Source organism: Eptesicus fuscus, chromosome 18 (genome assembly GCF_027574615.1).
Source record: "Eptesicus fuscus isolate TK198812 chromosome 18, DD_ASM_mEF_20220401, whole genome shotgun sequence".
Taxonomy (NCBI): Eukaryota; Metazoa; Chordata; class Mammalia; order Chiroptera; family Vespertilionidae; genus Eptesicus; species Eptesicus fuscus.
This window is the reverse complement of record NC_072490.1, coordinates 55721022-55735764: the sequence shown is the minus strand read 5'-3', so window position 1 is coordinate 55735764 and position 14743 is coordinate 55721022. Positions and strand designations below refer to the sequence as shown.

Sequence of the window (14743 nt, the reverse complement as noted above, 5' to 3'; positions counted from 1 at the left end):
GGGTCTGGCTGCTCACAGGTTTGTGTTTGACTTTAGCCTCTGCCTGTGAGTAGGAACAGGGGCAAAGCTCCCTCGGAGGCTCACGGGCCAGTCACCGCTGGAAGCCTGCCTCTGCGTGTTCATGTTCGACTGCGCAGACTTCCCGTAGATTATTTACCGATCAGCTCTGCGCTCCCAGCCAAGCCTCTGAGCCGTGTGCCCCTTAAGGGACTGATGCGAGTTAATGCCTTCCAAGTGTGAAACCCCCAGCCCGGAGTGGCTCTTCACCCCAGCCCCCACGCCCTGCCGTCCTGCCGTCCTGCCGTCCTGCCGTCTGCCTGCCCCTGGGGTTTGGCAGGATGACTGGGGGGCCACATCCCGCTCACCTCTCCTGCCAGCTCCGTTTGTGCTCATCGTGCTTTAAAGTAGTTTCAGGTTAGGAAATGTGTCTGAAGGAATTATAAAAACCAGGCAACAGCATTTTTGTAATTAAAAGGCAATGTCAGGAGATAAAGTGAGGATGGATTGGTTTCTGGGTCGTTAACATCAGGAGTGCTGGGTCCTCCCTGCTCTCTCTCCTGGGGGAGCCGGTTCCCAGGAAGATCAGATATGAGAGGAATGCGTGTAGGGCTGAGTCTGAAGTGATTTACGAAGGAGGCTCAGGGCCTCAAGTGCGCTCTGCAGTGGGGCTGGCTAGCGCTGCCTCCCCCACCTCCTCCCAGGCAGGCACTGGCTCACTCTCTCTGAGCCTCATCCCTCAGCAAACCGGCACCCAACCGAGGACTGTGGTGGGCTTCGATGTCTGCAAACATTGCCAGGGCGGCCTCTGGCATGCAGCAAGCTCTCTACACACTCTGGCTATTATTATTAACTAGAGGCCCGATGCACAAAATTCATGCAAGAGTAGGCCTTCCTTCCCCCGGCTGCTGGCACCAGCTTCCCTCTGGCACCCAGGACCCGGCTTCCCTCGCAGCCCCGGCTTCGTCCAGAAGGAGTCCGGTCTAATTTGCATGTTATGCTTTAATTATTATAGATTATTATAGTACCATTATTGCCCTCATCATTATCATCATCCTATCCCATCTCTCGGCAACCTCTGAAGAGACTCTGGGACTGAGGTGGGTCTGGAGAAGCCACACTGAGGTGTCAGGGGAAAGAATAGGAGAGAAAGGTGGGTTCCACACGCTGTCCTCAGAGGAGAGCCCTTGCCTGCGGCAGGATAAGGCTCAGAGGAACATTCCTGTGGTCGTCCAGACCTCGGGGCCTAAGGCTTCAGGCTGGCCCCTTAGCCTGGCCAAGCCCAAACCAGTCCCTTTTCTTCACTTCTGCGGGGTCCTGGTGGGGTCCCGAGTGATTGCTAGGCTGAAGTAATGGGGACGTGGGCTTGAAATTGTCTAAATCATGCTGAACAACGGGAGCATGGGATTGGGAGTCAAGAACTTAGCAGCAGGCCCTGGAGTGAGCCATTTGTCCCTTCTGGGCCTCGGTTTCCTCATCTGTAAATCCGGATTAATGAAATAGCAACTTTGCAGGGTGGTTCTTAAAATTCTTTTTAATATATTTTTATTGATTTTAGAAAGAGAGGAAGGGGAAGGGATAGAGAGATAGAAACATCCATCAGAGAGAGACATTGATCAGCTGCCTCCTGCATGCCCTCTACCGGGGATCGAGCCCCCAAACCCAGGCTTGTTTCCTGACCAGGAATCCAACTGGTGACCTCTTGGTTCACGGGTCGACACTCAACCACTGAGCAACACAGGCGAGGCTGCCAGTGGTTTTGAGAAGATGAATGATGTGGAAAGACATTGTGAATTACCATTTGGTTGTTGCTGATGAGAGAACGAATGGGAAATGTGAACGTTGGTCACCGGGTTTATAATGAAACAGTTTGAGTTGCTGCCTCCCTTGCCCTATCTGGTTTCCCCTGAATGGAGAGGATGCACTTTATCTCCAAAGAGTTGTTATGACACTAATTTAAGAAAATCAGGCAAAATAAAATACCGTGATGCAATGTTGTACCACGTTTAGATCAAAGATGCTAGAACCAGACAGCCTCACTCACATCCAGGTCTGCTACTGGTTACCTGTGTAATATTAGTATTATTTTTAATCCTCACCTGAGGATATTTTTCCAGTGATTTTTAGAGAGAGTAGAAGGGAGGGTGGGGGAGAGAGAAAGAAACATCAATGTGAGAGAGACACATTGATGGGTTGCCTCCTGCACTCGCCCTGACCCAGGCAGGGATCCAGCCTACAACCGAGGTACATGCCCTTGACCTGGAATCAAACCCGTGGGCCGATGCTCTAACCACTGAGCAACCGGCTAGGGCTTTTTCTTATTTTTTTTTTACCTGTGTAATCTTGAGCAAGTTATTTAAACTCTCCAAGGCTCAGTTTCCTCATCTGTAAAATGGGACATATTAACAGTATACTACCCATAAGATTGCTATGAAGATTAAATGAATTAAAATTTACAAAGTGCTTAGAACAGTTCCTGCAATTGCCATGTTCATATTCCATCAATTTGATGGACACCATTTGCCACTTCCCTGTTATTTCAAATATGAACTGTTTCTCGTTTTTTTGCTAACATTAATAATGCTGTGGTGAGCAACTTGGTGTAGTTGGGACTGTGGTTATCTGCGATTATTTTGTTAAGTGATGTGTCTCAGATAGGAGCAAGCAAAGGGGAATTCCTAAAGGAGGCAAAGTGCTGAAATGAAATGTATTCATCCTTGATACCGCTAAGTTACAGTTATACAAAATTCATAGCCATCCAGTGCCATCTGAGTGCCTGGACCGAGCCAGCCCGGTCTGGGGTGGGAGGGTGCGAGGTGCACCAGGGCCTCCCTCACAGGGAACAGCTCTCCAGCAAGGACGGCCTCGGGCAGCTCTAAATTCCACCAGTGGCTGCAGCTTTTGGCTTTTAGAACTTCACTGAGTTTGCTTTGAGCTTTAAACACAGACCAGAAGGCCTCACACACTTTCCTAGAGCAGGACGATGTGGCTTTTTCCATCGGCGCACATGGAGGCTGCCCCGGCCCGCCACTGCTGTGTCCGTCTCCCTCTTTCTCAAGCTTAGTGTGTCCAGTTGCACTCATCTGCTCCCGGCTCCCAGACCGCCTCTTCCTCCCCTGCCTGCCCTCGAATAACACCACCCTTCCCTCTGCGTCATCTCTCAGGATTGCCCGTCCATCCGTCCATCCGTCCATCCGTCCATCCATCATCCTTTTCTCCGTCTGTCAGCTCCCTTCTTTTGTCCTTTTTATCAACCCCCAGACTGCTCATTCTCCTCCTCCCAACCTAACCATAAAAGCAAGTGTGTATGTTGTTTGAGTGCTTTTTATGACATTATTTAAGACATCTACCCCTGACTGCATTCAGTCCCCTTTACAACCGCAGGCCTAGGAGACTTTGTCACATGGCCGGCGAGTCCCAGGTCAGCTCTAGTGCCGGCACCACCCCAGGAAGGAAGCTTCATGTCTGCTGTTGACTCCAACAATCTTACCGTCTCTCTTGCACAGATCACCCTCCAACAGCCTATCGGGCCGCTGAGGCGCTCCGGAGCCTGCGTTGTCCATTTCACTCCATAATAACAGCTGAGCTCTGTGTGCCTCCCCTCTCCTCCGCGGGCCCTGCCTGCTTTGCCTTCCGGCTTCGCTCAGCTCCTCTTCCTAGAAGGCCTTTAAACATGCCGCTCTGCTCCCTGCCCTGTTTCCTCGGGAATATTTTAAGTTGACGGTATCGTAACCAGTAGGCAACCTCGCTCTCTGACAGTTAATTGAAATAGTGGAGCGGGGACTTCCATTTGCTTTAAATAGTTGACAGTCTGAATTTCCAAGTCAGCCCTTAAGCTGCAAAGATAACAAGCTACTCGGGTAACACAACACAGACAAACCGAGAATTCCTGAAAGCTGACTCGGCAAGGAGAGGGCTTTATCTCTGAGCAGCCACAAATGAGCCTGCAAAAGCCAAGCTCTGCCTTTCTTCTCCCCTCCCCTCCCCTCCCCTCCCCTCCCCTCCCCTCCCCTCCCCTCCCCTCCCCTCCCCTCCCCTCCCCTCCCCTCCCCTCTCCTCCCCTCCCCTCCCCTCCCCTTCCCTTTCTTTTTCTTTTTTAACAAGTAACCATGTGGTAGGGCATTTCTGCTCAAAAGAACAGGAAGTGACTACAACTTACAGTACAGTGCTGGGCAGAATGAGAGTGTCACCAGCTTCAGTGGAGGGTTAATCCACAAGACACAGCTGCTACCAAATGCAGCCATTTCCCGTGGGACAGGAGCTCCCCAGCCGCCCTGAGATAGTTAACATGGGAGGGGGGTCAAAGAGCTTCTCCCCCAGACGGTGCACCTCTGGACCCTTAGAGCTCTAAGATGGCCCTGGCCCGTTTGGCTCAGTAGATAGGGCGTCAGTCTAGGGCAGGGGTCCTCAAACTTTTTAAACGGGGCCAGTTCCCTGTCCCTCAGACCGTGGGAGGGCCGGACTATAGTTTAAAAAAAACTATGAACAAATTCCTATGCACACTGCACATATCTTATTTTGAAGTAAAAAAACAAAACAGCAAAAACACCCGCATGTGGCCCGCGGGCTGTAGTTTGAGGACGCCTGGTCTAGGGCCTGAAGGGTCCGGGTTCGGTGAAGGTCAAGGGCACATGCCCAGGTTGCAGGCTCCATCCCCAGCAGGAGGCGTGCAGGAGGCAGCCAGTCAATGATTGTCTCTCATTGATGTTTCTAGCTCTCTCTCCCTCTTCCTTCCTCTCTGAAATCAATAAAAGTATATTTTAAAAATAAATAAATAAAATAAAGCTCTAAGTGTTATTCCATTTCCAGGGCCTTTAAAGTCAGAGGCACTCCCAGGGCCCAGGAGCCGAGGACTCACTGTCCTCCGTGAGGCGGCCGTGAAGGCGGGCGCTCTGGCGTGGAAGCGCGTGGTTCTGTGCAGGCCCCCGTTTGCTGTATAACGGGGAGCTAACCTCTCTGGGACGCAGGTTTTGTCTCAATAAATATTAAGTGTTGTTGTTGTTGTTATTATTATTATTACTGCTGTGCTTAACCTTCACGCCACCGTGGCGGCAGGCTGTGGGTGCACAGGTGCAGCGGCCTGCGCTGGGGGAAGGGCTTGTGCGGGCCTCCGGCCGGAGGGCGGTTCGGGCTCCAGACCTCCCGCTCTTGCTGCAGCATCACTGCCTCCCCGCCGGCAGACAGAAACCAGAGGAGGGATGGACCCTCCTGCTCACTTCAGGCCAGGGCTTCTGTGGAAAAGTTGTTGAGAAGCGGCATTTCTCCCTCCCTGTGAAGTGACCCTGTGTCAAGAACTGACTTAGAGACACAGACAAGTGCTTTTGTAAGTCAGTTTGTTGCGTTTGTATTTTATTTTGAGTGATTTGTAAATACTTCCTGGTGTTGGGCTGTGTTACAGGTTTCATACATATTAACTATTAATTGTCTTCACCTTACGACGTTGGTGCCATAGTACCCTCACCTTGCAGGTGCGGTTAAGAAATGGTAGGTGGCATGTACTTATATGAACGTGCTATGGTCTATTACCGTGGTCGGCAAACTGCGGCTCGCGGGCCACATGCGGCTCTTTGGCACCTTGAGTGTGGCTCTTCCACAAAATACCACGGCCTGGGCAAGTCTATTTTGAAGAAGTGGCGTTAGAGGAAGTTTAAGTTTAAAAAATGTGGCTCTCAAAAGAAATTTCAATCGTTGTGCTGTGGATATTTGGCTCTGTTGACTAATGAGTTTGCCGACCTCTGGCCCAGAAGATGCAGAAGCCGAGTTCCCCGCACTCGGTGTCCTGACGTGTGGGCGCCTCGCCAGCGGGTGCTCTGTGGGGTCACTGCGTGTGGCCGTTGCTGGAAGCTCCGTACGGAAATGCCTTTAGGATAGGCAGTCGGGCAGCCTGGGCCCCTGCTCTCTGGCAGCGTCACCGCGCCCTCGGTTTTAACTTCATTAAGTCTCAGGCCGGGAGACATCCATCAAGTTCTGAACGCCTTTTCCGAATAGCCCCAAGTTTGGAATCATACAAAGGGCACTTTTCATCGGCTCTAAGCGCAGAATGGTAGGGTAGGGCTGCCCTGAGTCAGGCATGCGAACCTCATTTTACAGCTGGCATGTCCATGACAAGGAGTGACATATCCACGACAGTTCAGGGAGACAAGACCAGACCTAAGCCCCGGTCTCCCCGCCTCCCTCGGAAGTGTCACTTACACCTGTAGGGAGGCCTGCACGGCTCCTCGCTGTCCCTGAGAGTGTCCAGCAGGCAGTGGACTCCACCATGCTAAGTGGTGTTATCAGTGGAGTGGCCCACGTCTAATATTAGTCACTTGAGGAGATAGCTTAAGAGTGAGAAGGCAGGAAATGAGCACTCGCTCATCAGTGCCCTGGAATACCTTCCTTTTTCTCACTGCTCGGCCCCATCACCTCGAAGATGAAATGCCTCCGGTGGGTGAGGCGCTGGCCCAAGCAAGGCTGCGATGGGGCAGCCTGAGTGTCCGGTCTTCCTTTATTACTGAGCCCAGCCTTCCGCACCCTTCAGAGGGGCCCGTAGGGGAAGGCATGGCTCTGGATTCACAACAGTTTGAGACCAGCTCCCACCTGCTGGTGGGTGACCTTGTGCCAGTTCCAAGCCATCGGAACCGAAGGTCCCTTTTCTGAGGGAGGCTTGTTGTGAGAATGAATGAGCTAAAGCACCTGCAGCGGGGACTCAGCGCCTGGGAGTTTGCTTCCATGTCCCCTGAGTCCCACCTGCCAGGGTGAGATGTGTTTGTTTTACCATCACAGTCACTTTTAGTGCATAGCTCAGCGGTATTAAGTACATTCACATTGTTGTGCACCCATCTCCACCTTCCTCCAAAACTTTCCGTCTTACTAAACTGAAACTCTGTGCCCACTAAACAGTAACACATCGCCTTCTCCCTGGCCTCTGGCAACCATCACTCCACTTTCTGCCTGTACGAATTTGCCTTCTAGGTACCTCATGCTCATCTTTTTGTGTTTGGCTTATTTCATTTAGCATAATGTCCTCAAGGTTAATCCATGTGGTAGCCTGTGTCAGAATTCTCTCTCTCTATATATATAGACATATACATATACTAGTGTGTGTGTGTGTGTATATATACACATACATATATACACATACACATATATACATATACTAGTGTGTGTGTGTGTGTGTGTATACACACATACATATATATACATATATATACACATACACATATATACATATACTAGTGTGTATGTACATATATATATATACACATACATATATATATATATTTTTAAAAATATATTTATATTGATTTCAGAGAGGAAGGGAGAGGGAGAGAGAGATAGAAACATCAATGATGAAAGAGAATCATTGATTGGCTACCTCCCACAAACCCCTACTGGGGATCAAGCCCACAACCCAGGCATGTGCCCTGACCAGGAATTGAACCATGACCTCCTGGTTCATAGATCGATGCTTAACCACTGAACCACACCGGCCAGGTGGAATTTCCCATATTTTAAAGTTGAATAATATTCCATTATTGTTGTATGTATATACAACATTTTGTTTATTCATCCATCCATTCATGGATGTATACATCTATTACTTCTACTTTTTGGCTTTTAAGAATAATGCTGATATGACAATGTTATGCAAATACCTCTTTGAGACCCCAATTTCAATTTTGGGGGGAAGACAGATGAATTAATTATATTCCACCATTCATTGGGGTGTGGATGGGCTAAAGATATAAGAATGTAAGGTGGATATTCTAAAACATTGGATCTTACCTAACAAAATTAGTACTTAAGGAGTTTAGTACTTACATAAAAAATACTATTGACATGGAAAGATTATAACCATATAGGAAGTGGAGAAAACAAAAGTATACATATTATCCATTCTTTAAAAAAGAAAGAAAGAAACAACACCACCTGCATACCAATACATTCAAGCACAGGATGCAGATCTAAGAGCTGGTTTGCTGTGGCCGCTCATTCTTTTGTTCACACAGCCCCATATGTCTAGTATTCTCAGTGTATGTGTACTTTTTATTAGTTCCTTATACAATCACACACACGTAGGACTATAGGAACATCGTATACCTTTAAGGATGCCCACAAAAGATGTTCGCACAGTGCTGCCCAGGGCCCAGTCCTCCTCCACCTTCAGCCGGTTGGCCTGTGGCTCGGGTACAGGTTCTCGCTCTTCCTGCGGGAAGCTGCCAGGCCAGGGAGCTGCGCCAGGCCAGGGAGCCCGAGGGTGTCCATCCGGCCTTGCTGCCTCAGCCGGGTCCGTCCCTCGCATCGTCCAGTTCAGCTCACCAGAATAAAGCTGGAGTGCTGGCTTCTCCCTGAAAGAACGTTCACAAACGAGGGACACGTCGAAGTGAATGCAAGTAACATGTTCCAATGGATGGAAAAACTAAGCATCACTAGGAGTTCTGAGGGGGCAACGCTGAGCTTGCCCCAGGGCCCCCTCACGGCCACTGTACTGCTAAGTCACCGACACCTCTCAGCCTGTTTCCTCCTGGAAATATCAACAGTGTCCGTTCTTTTTACATTTTTATTACGGAGGTACGATAGACATGTAACATATTAGTGTCAGGTGTGCAGCACAGTGATTCAATATTCGTATGTATCGCAGCATGATCATCACGCTAAGTCTAGTGCCATCCACCGCCCCACATGGTTACGCATTGTTTCCTGTGATGAGGACATTCCAGACCTGTCCTCACCTTTCAACACGCAGCGCAGCACTGGGCGCGTGCACACCTGGCTGCTGGCCGGGGCCGGGAAAGGGGCTGCTGTCGCTGTTGTCATAACGAAGAGCTGCCTCGGGTGGTGGGGACAGAAAAGTCTCCCACTTTTCTGCTTTGCGTGTCAGCGTGTTTTCATTTATCAATGAAAATGTAGTGCTGTAGTCAGAATTGTTTTGTCATTTTGTATTTTTTTAAAACTCAAGAGCTTAGCCTAGTGACTTACGCCTGCACTGAGTCCTCTTTCAAAATGAGTGTAAAAGGTGTGGAATACTACTGATTGCCTGACAGTCACGCCCCAAACCGCCCGGCTGCTGTGGCTCAGGGGTTAGAGCGTCGCCCCGCATACTGAATTGTGAAGCCATGGCCAGCGTGGCCTCGAGTTCAGAGGCTTGGAGAAAGAGCTGATACGCAAATTGACACACAAGACAAGAAATATAAATTTGAAATTATCGGGGGAAGCCAGGGAAAGCTTAACTGTAGTAGCTAAGTTCCACTGAGTCTTCATTCCTGTCTGCTTTTATTTATTAGAATACACAATTGCCTTTTAGGAATGCGAACAGACATATCAATGGTAATGTTTAGTAAACAGTAAGATTATCAGGTTATGGGGAGTTTGCTTTAGGCCATTGAGTCAGCAGTAAGTAATAAAATGCAGATATTCACCCTGGAATATCAAAGGAGCCCAGTTCAGCCTTCTGACCAGGCTTCTCACATTTATATTAATTACTGTTGATCTTGGTTCTCAGCACCAAATGGTCTTGATTCCCAGTCTTGGGCATGTACTTGGGTTGCAAGTTCCATCCCAGGTCCCAATCAGGGCGTGCACATGCAGAAGGCAACCAATCGGTGTGTCTCTCTCATCTCTCTTTCCGCCCCACTCTCTCTCCTTTCCTTTCCTCCCTCCCTTCTCCCACTCTCTCTTAAGAAAAAAAAAAAAAAGGAACATCCCAAACCCAGGGTTCACCCTTCCCCTGCCTCCCAGAGCAGGAGCCTGTGGCAGGCCCTGGGCAGGCCTGCTGCCCGGGAGGCCCTGTGCCTGGTGAACAGCTCCTTCAGTGCGGGGCACAGGCGCGAGGCTGGGCAGGTAGAAAGGAAGCAATTACGAGAGTGGAAACCCACCAGGGAAAAGCTGTGGGCAGGGCTGACAGCATGGGTGTGTGACCCTGCAGTCACACAGGGTCCCTGTTCAGAAGGGTCCCACTTGGTTTGAGGCTCCTCAGTCGCCAAATAACCCTTAATGGTTTTTTAACAAGGGGCTCAGCATCTTCTTTTCTCACTGGGGCTTGCTAATCGTGTGGCGGATCCTGGCTGTCGAAACTGTTAGGTGTTGAGAAGACCTGAATGTTGAATGGATCATTAAAAGAAGGGCTCCTTCTGGCCCGGCTGGTGTGGCTCAGTGGTTGAGCATTGACCCATGAACCAAGAGGTCGCTGGTTCGATTCCCAGTCAGGGCACATGCCCAGGTTGAGGGCACAATCCCCAGTAGGGGCATGCTGGAGGCAGCCGATCAATGATTCTCTCTCATTGATGTTTCTATCTCTCGTTCCCTCTCCCTTCCTTCCTCTCTCTCTAAAAATCAATAAAAACACTTTTTTTAAAAAAAAAAAGAAGGGATCCTTCTATGGGTGTCTACACAGCACCTCCCCTGGGAAAGGTGGAACCACACAGAATTCTACAAACCAGCTTTTCTGCATGTGTGTCTGGGAACCTCTTAGCCCTTTCTGATTCCAATACGCATGATCTCCCAGGTCTGAGGCCCGGGGAGTAGCATTACCTTTACCTGATAGGGCTGCTGAGAAAATCAAGACAAAAAACACATATGAAGGAGTTAGAACAGTCTAGCACCTGGAATACTCATTTCTAAATCTTCCTAAATAGCCAGTCCCTTAATCCTTGTATCAGCTCTAAAATTAGGGCAGCATTATTGTCCTCATTTTACCGATGAGGAAACTGAGGCCCAGAGAAGCTGAGAGACTTGCCCAGGTCACACAGCTAGTAAGATGTGGAGCTGGGATTTGAACCCAGGCCCTCCGATGGCAGAGCTCAGGCTCTCACTTCATTATGCACGCTGCCTTTGCCGTTTTCTACGCGTACAGACTCTATACCATTTCCTCCTCAACTTGTCCCTGTTGAGATGCTCATTGTGCAGAGGTGGAGAAGGAGGCCTGGCAATCAAGGTCACATGTCTGTTCCACATGTGGTTGTCAAAATTTATGACAGAGACATTACCCAAGGCAGGAATTGGAAGACCCTGTGCCTGTCGCAGGGGAAGGGACGGAGCTTTACGAAGTCCATGGTCCTAACAGCCCTCCCCTCACTTCCTCTTCCCTCTAGGAGAGCTTACTTCTTTGTCTCTGAACTTGCTATGGCTCCACCTACCAGAATGCAAGACTTTCTTTTTCCTGAATATGTCCTTTTTGCTGGCGGAATATCTGGTCAGCTTTTGTTTATGGTCGACATGGTGGAACTTGGATTTGAATCCACAACCTCTGAATTTCCACTCTGCCTTTCCACTTGACAGTTCCTCACAAGTGAACCCAGAAGATGTTATAGGTGTCCGCTGGGCGGGGCTGACAATGCAGCTGCAGCTGGACTCGGGGACTCCTCGGCCCACGCCAGGCGCTGCTGCCAGCTGCTCCTGGCAGTAATGCAATGCCCTCCACACCAGATGACCCTGGACTCCCGCTGGGTTCGAGTCCCAACTCCACCCTGAGCAGCTGTGTGGGCTTCCACAAGTCTCATCACCTCTTTAAGTCTCAGTTCTCCCACCTGTAAAATGGGGGTGGTAATTTTACCTGTGAAAAGGATTGTTAAAGTAACCCATGTCACGTGCTTAGTTCAGTGCCCATTATGTTGTAAGTACTCCAAACTGTTGTATCTTTAAACAGTTGCTAACAGCACCGTGCGATCAATGCTGTGCAGGACGCGACTTTCTTGACCTATTTGGGTTCTCAGTTTTCCTCTCCAGGTGTGAGCTGGGCCCTTACATCCATCACTGCTGTTTGGTACCAAAACGAAACCCAGTCTAGTTGGGCTTTCAGATAGAGGCTGGCTGAGACATTCGCGTGTATGGCATTTGTGTGAACAGAAGGTAGCATGGCATGCAAACCGAGCTAAGGGATGGCATTTGGGGTGACTTCTACATCCTTTGGTTTGGTTCAAGAGACACTGAGTGACAACGTGACACGGACTCAGCCTCATTATCTGCTCCAGCGGCCGATGTGGTTAACCCTGTTCCCTGTGTTCAGGAAGGACACACTGAGTCACACGGGCAGGAGGAAGGGACCAAGCTTTGGGGCTGTAAGTTGGCCATAAATAATTGTCACTTGTCTGGTAGGAACGTTCCCGAGAGAGGAATAGGCTTATTTGACGTTACATTCTCTTGTAGGAACACTGTCCGTCTGTTTTTCTCCCGAGTTCTTTTTTCTAACTCCAGTATGAGAGGGGTGTGTGTTTTAGTTGTGGTAAAATATACATAACATAAAATTCACCACCGTAACCATGTTTGAATGTACAGTTCAGTGGGGTTAAATATATTCACCTTATTGTGGAACCGACCTCCAGAGCTCTTCATCTTACAAACCTGAAACTGCCCATTAAACAACTCCTTCATCCCCTTCCCCTTAGCTCCTGGCGTCCACCATTCCACTCTGTCTCCATAAGTTTGTAAAATATTTCTATTTTAAATATTTACAGATTTTCATGTTAACCTGCTTTTCAGCGTAAGTCATTCTTATGGGTTGTGTTTCTTCTAAAAGAGTTGAAAGTTCAAAGAAGATGCACTCGGAAGCCCAGCAAGCCGGCTGATGTTTAGGAACATCTCTCGTCACATTTTCATTATTAGGTATTCATTAGGCTTGAAATATAGTGTGACAGTTGATCCCTATCAAGCACGCTGATGGACAGAGTGATTTGTCCTCTGTCACCGGTTAGGCCCCAAAATGGAAAAGGAATCCTAGCTGAGAGGCTGCTGTGTTCCCAGGGCACAGCCGCTTCTTGCGCCTTTGGGAGAGCGCTGGGAGAGGGGCGTCCGCAGCGGCCACGGTTGGGGAGAGCAAGCTTCGAGGCGGGCGGTCCCCCACGCTGAGCTCCGGGACAGATCCCAGCGCGGCTGACACCTGGGACTGGCAGTGCCTTCGAAGTTCTTTTCCCTTGTGGTTCTTCGCCAACCCTTAGGGCTGCCAGACTTAGCAAATAAAATTATAGGATGCCCACTTACATGTGCATTTCAGATAAACACCAGTTTTTTTAGTGTAAGTTTGTCCTAAATATTCAGTAATAATCACCCAGCTCGGTCTGAGAGCAGTAATGCTCCACCCCAAACAGTGTCTGGCCAAGTCTGTGGTGTCAGGTGCGGTTAGAGAAGGAAGACACACCTCCTGAACAGAGGCAGCGCCGCCTGCCGTCTGTTGTCATCTTCCTAAGGTCACTATCCCTGTTTTTATGGCGAGGAAACCAGGGCTCACAAAGGTTAGTTTATCTAAGACCCCCAACTCCTTCAAACATGGAGACGTGGGACTGAATCCAGGGCAAGCCCCCCGCAGCCGGACCAGCCGGTGGGTCGCTCGGCCCGCTGGCCTGTTTCCAAGTCGTGGAAGCTTTGCAGGGCCTGGCCCGGCCCCTGCTGCCCTCGCCGCGGGCAGAGCGGGCAGCTAGGCGCCACCCCAAAGCTCAGTGTCCTGATCTGTCACGAGACATGGCACCACGTCAGGGTTTGCTGGAGGAGGCTGTGGTGCCCAGGACGCCGGCGCTTCCTGGCGGCTTTGGGCGAGCGCTGGCCTCGGTGAACTCCTGCCAGCAGAACGGTGAGCGTCCAGGCCCCTGGTGCCTTCCCTCTCCTGCGGGAGCCCGCGGTCCGGGGCGGGGCCGGGACAGCCCGAAATGTGCTCACACCTGCGCCCGGGCAGGAGCTGCATTTAGTGAGACCAAGGGCCCTTTCCCTTCAGCAGAGGCCGGGACAGGGGCTTCTGTCACGTCTCAGCGCTCACTGTCCGCGCCTGAGTGAGTGACACAGCCTGACCTGGCCCGAGGCACCTCCCAGACCTCTCCGGCGCCGGGGGGCGTGGCCTGGCCGCCGCCCGCCCCCAGGCTGCGCCCCAGGCCCCGCCCACCGGCCACCGGCCCCGCCCACCGGCGCCCGGCCCCTGCACGGCGTCCTTCCACCCTGCGCCTCCCGCGTGGTCCCATCTGCAGCCCCAGGACCACCCCGCGCTGCCCCTCCAGCCGGGGGCCTCGGGTAAGTCCTCCCCCGTCGGGGTGTCCTCCCCCGGCTGCGAGCGGCGCGCTGAGCCGGCGGCGGGGCTGCGTGGAGGGCGGGAAGGGGGAGGCACCTCCTGCGGCGGCGGCGGCGGCGGCTTTCCGGCCGGAGCGCTGGCCGTGTCGTCCGGCTCTAGACCGAGAGGGTTTGCGCCCCGCGCTCCACCTCCGCAGGCTGAGCGGAGTGGCCGCTGGTTCCGGCCCCGCTCTGGCCCCGGCCTGGGGACCCTGTCACAGGCACCTGGTCCGGCTGAGAGCTTACTGTGAATTTGTCAGTGTAAAAAGTTGGGCATCAGGAACACCTAGGAATTGGTAGGGAGAAACTTACTGTTAGAACTCCATAGGTATTAAGTCAAGGAGGTAATAAACGAGAATCATTTTTGAAGGCCACATTCCCTGATAACTGAGAGAAATGGGATTTTTAAAAATACATTTTTATTGATTTCAGAGGGGAAGAGAGAGAGAAACATCAATGATGAGAGAGAATCATTGATTGGTTGGCTCCTGCACGCCCCCTACTGGGGATCGATCCCGCAACCCAGGCTTGTGCCCTTGGCTGGAATTGAACCTGGGACTCTTGAGTCCGCAGGCCAACAGCTCTATCCACTGAGCCAAACCAGTTAGGGCGGAATTTTTTTTTTTTTAATTGATAAGGTGATTTGAAGGCAATCTGGCCAGTGAAAAACTCTTCTAAGTAAACTGATAACAGACCTTAAACTGCAAATGACCAAGCTGTGGATCATGCTGGTAGA

At 50.8% G+C, this 14743-nt stretch overlaps 1 protein-coding gene across 1 annotated transcript in view; it reads left to right on the top strand.

The window, feature by feature from the left end:
* Positions 1 to 14743, top strand: part of FRMD4B (FERM domain containing 4B) — a 174335-nt gene that overhangs the window by 110969 nt on the left and 48623 nt on the right. The window lies entirely within an intron of this gene.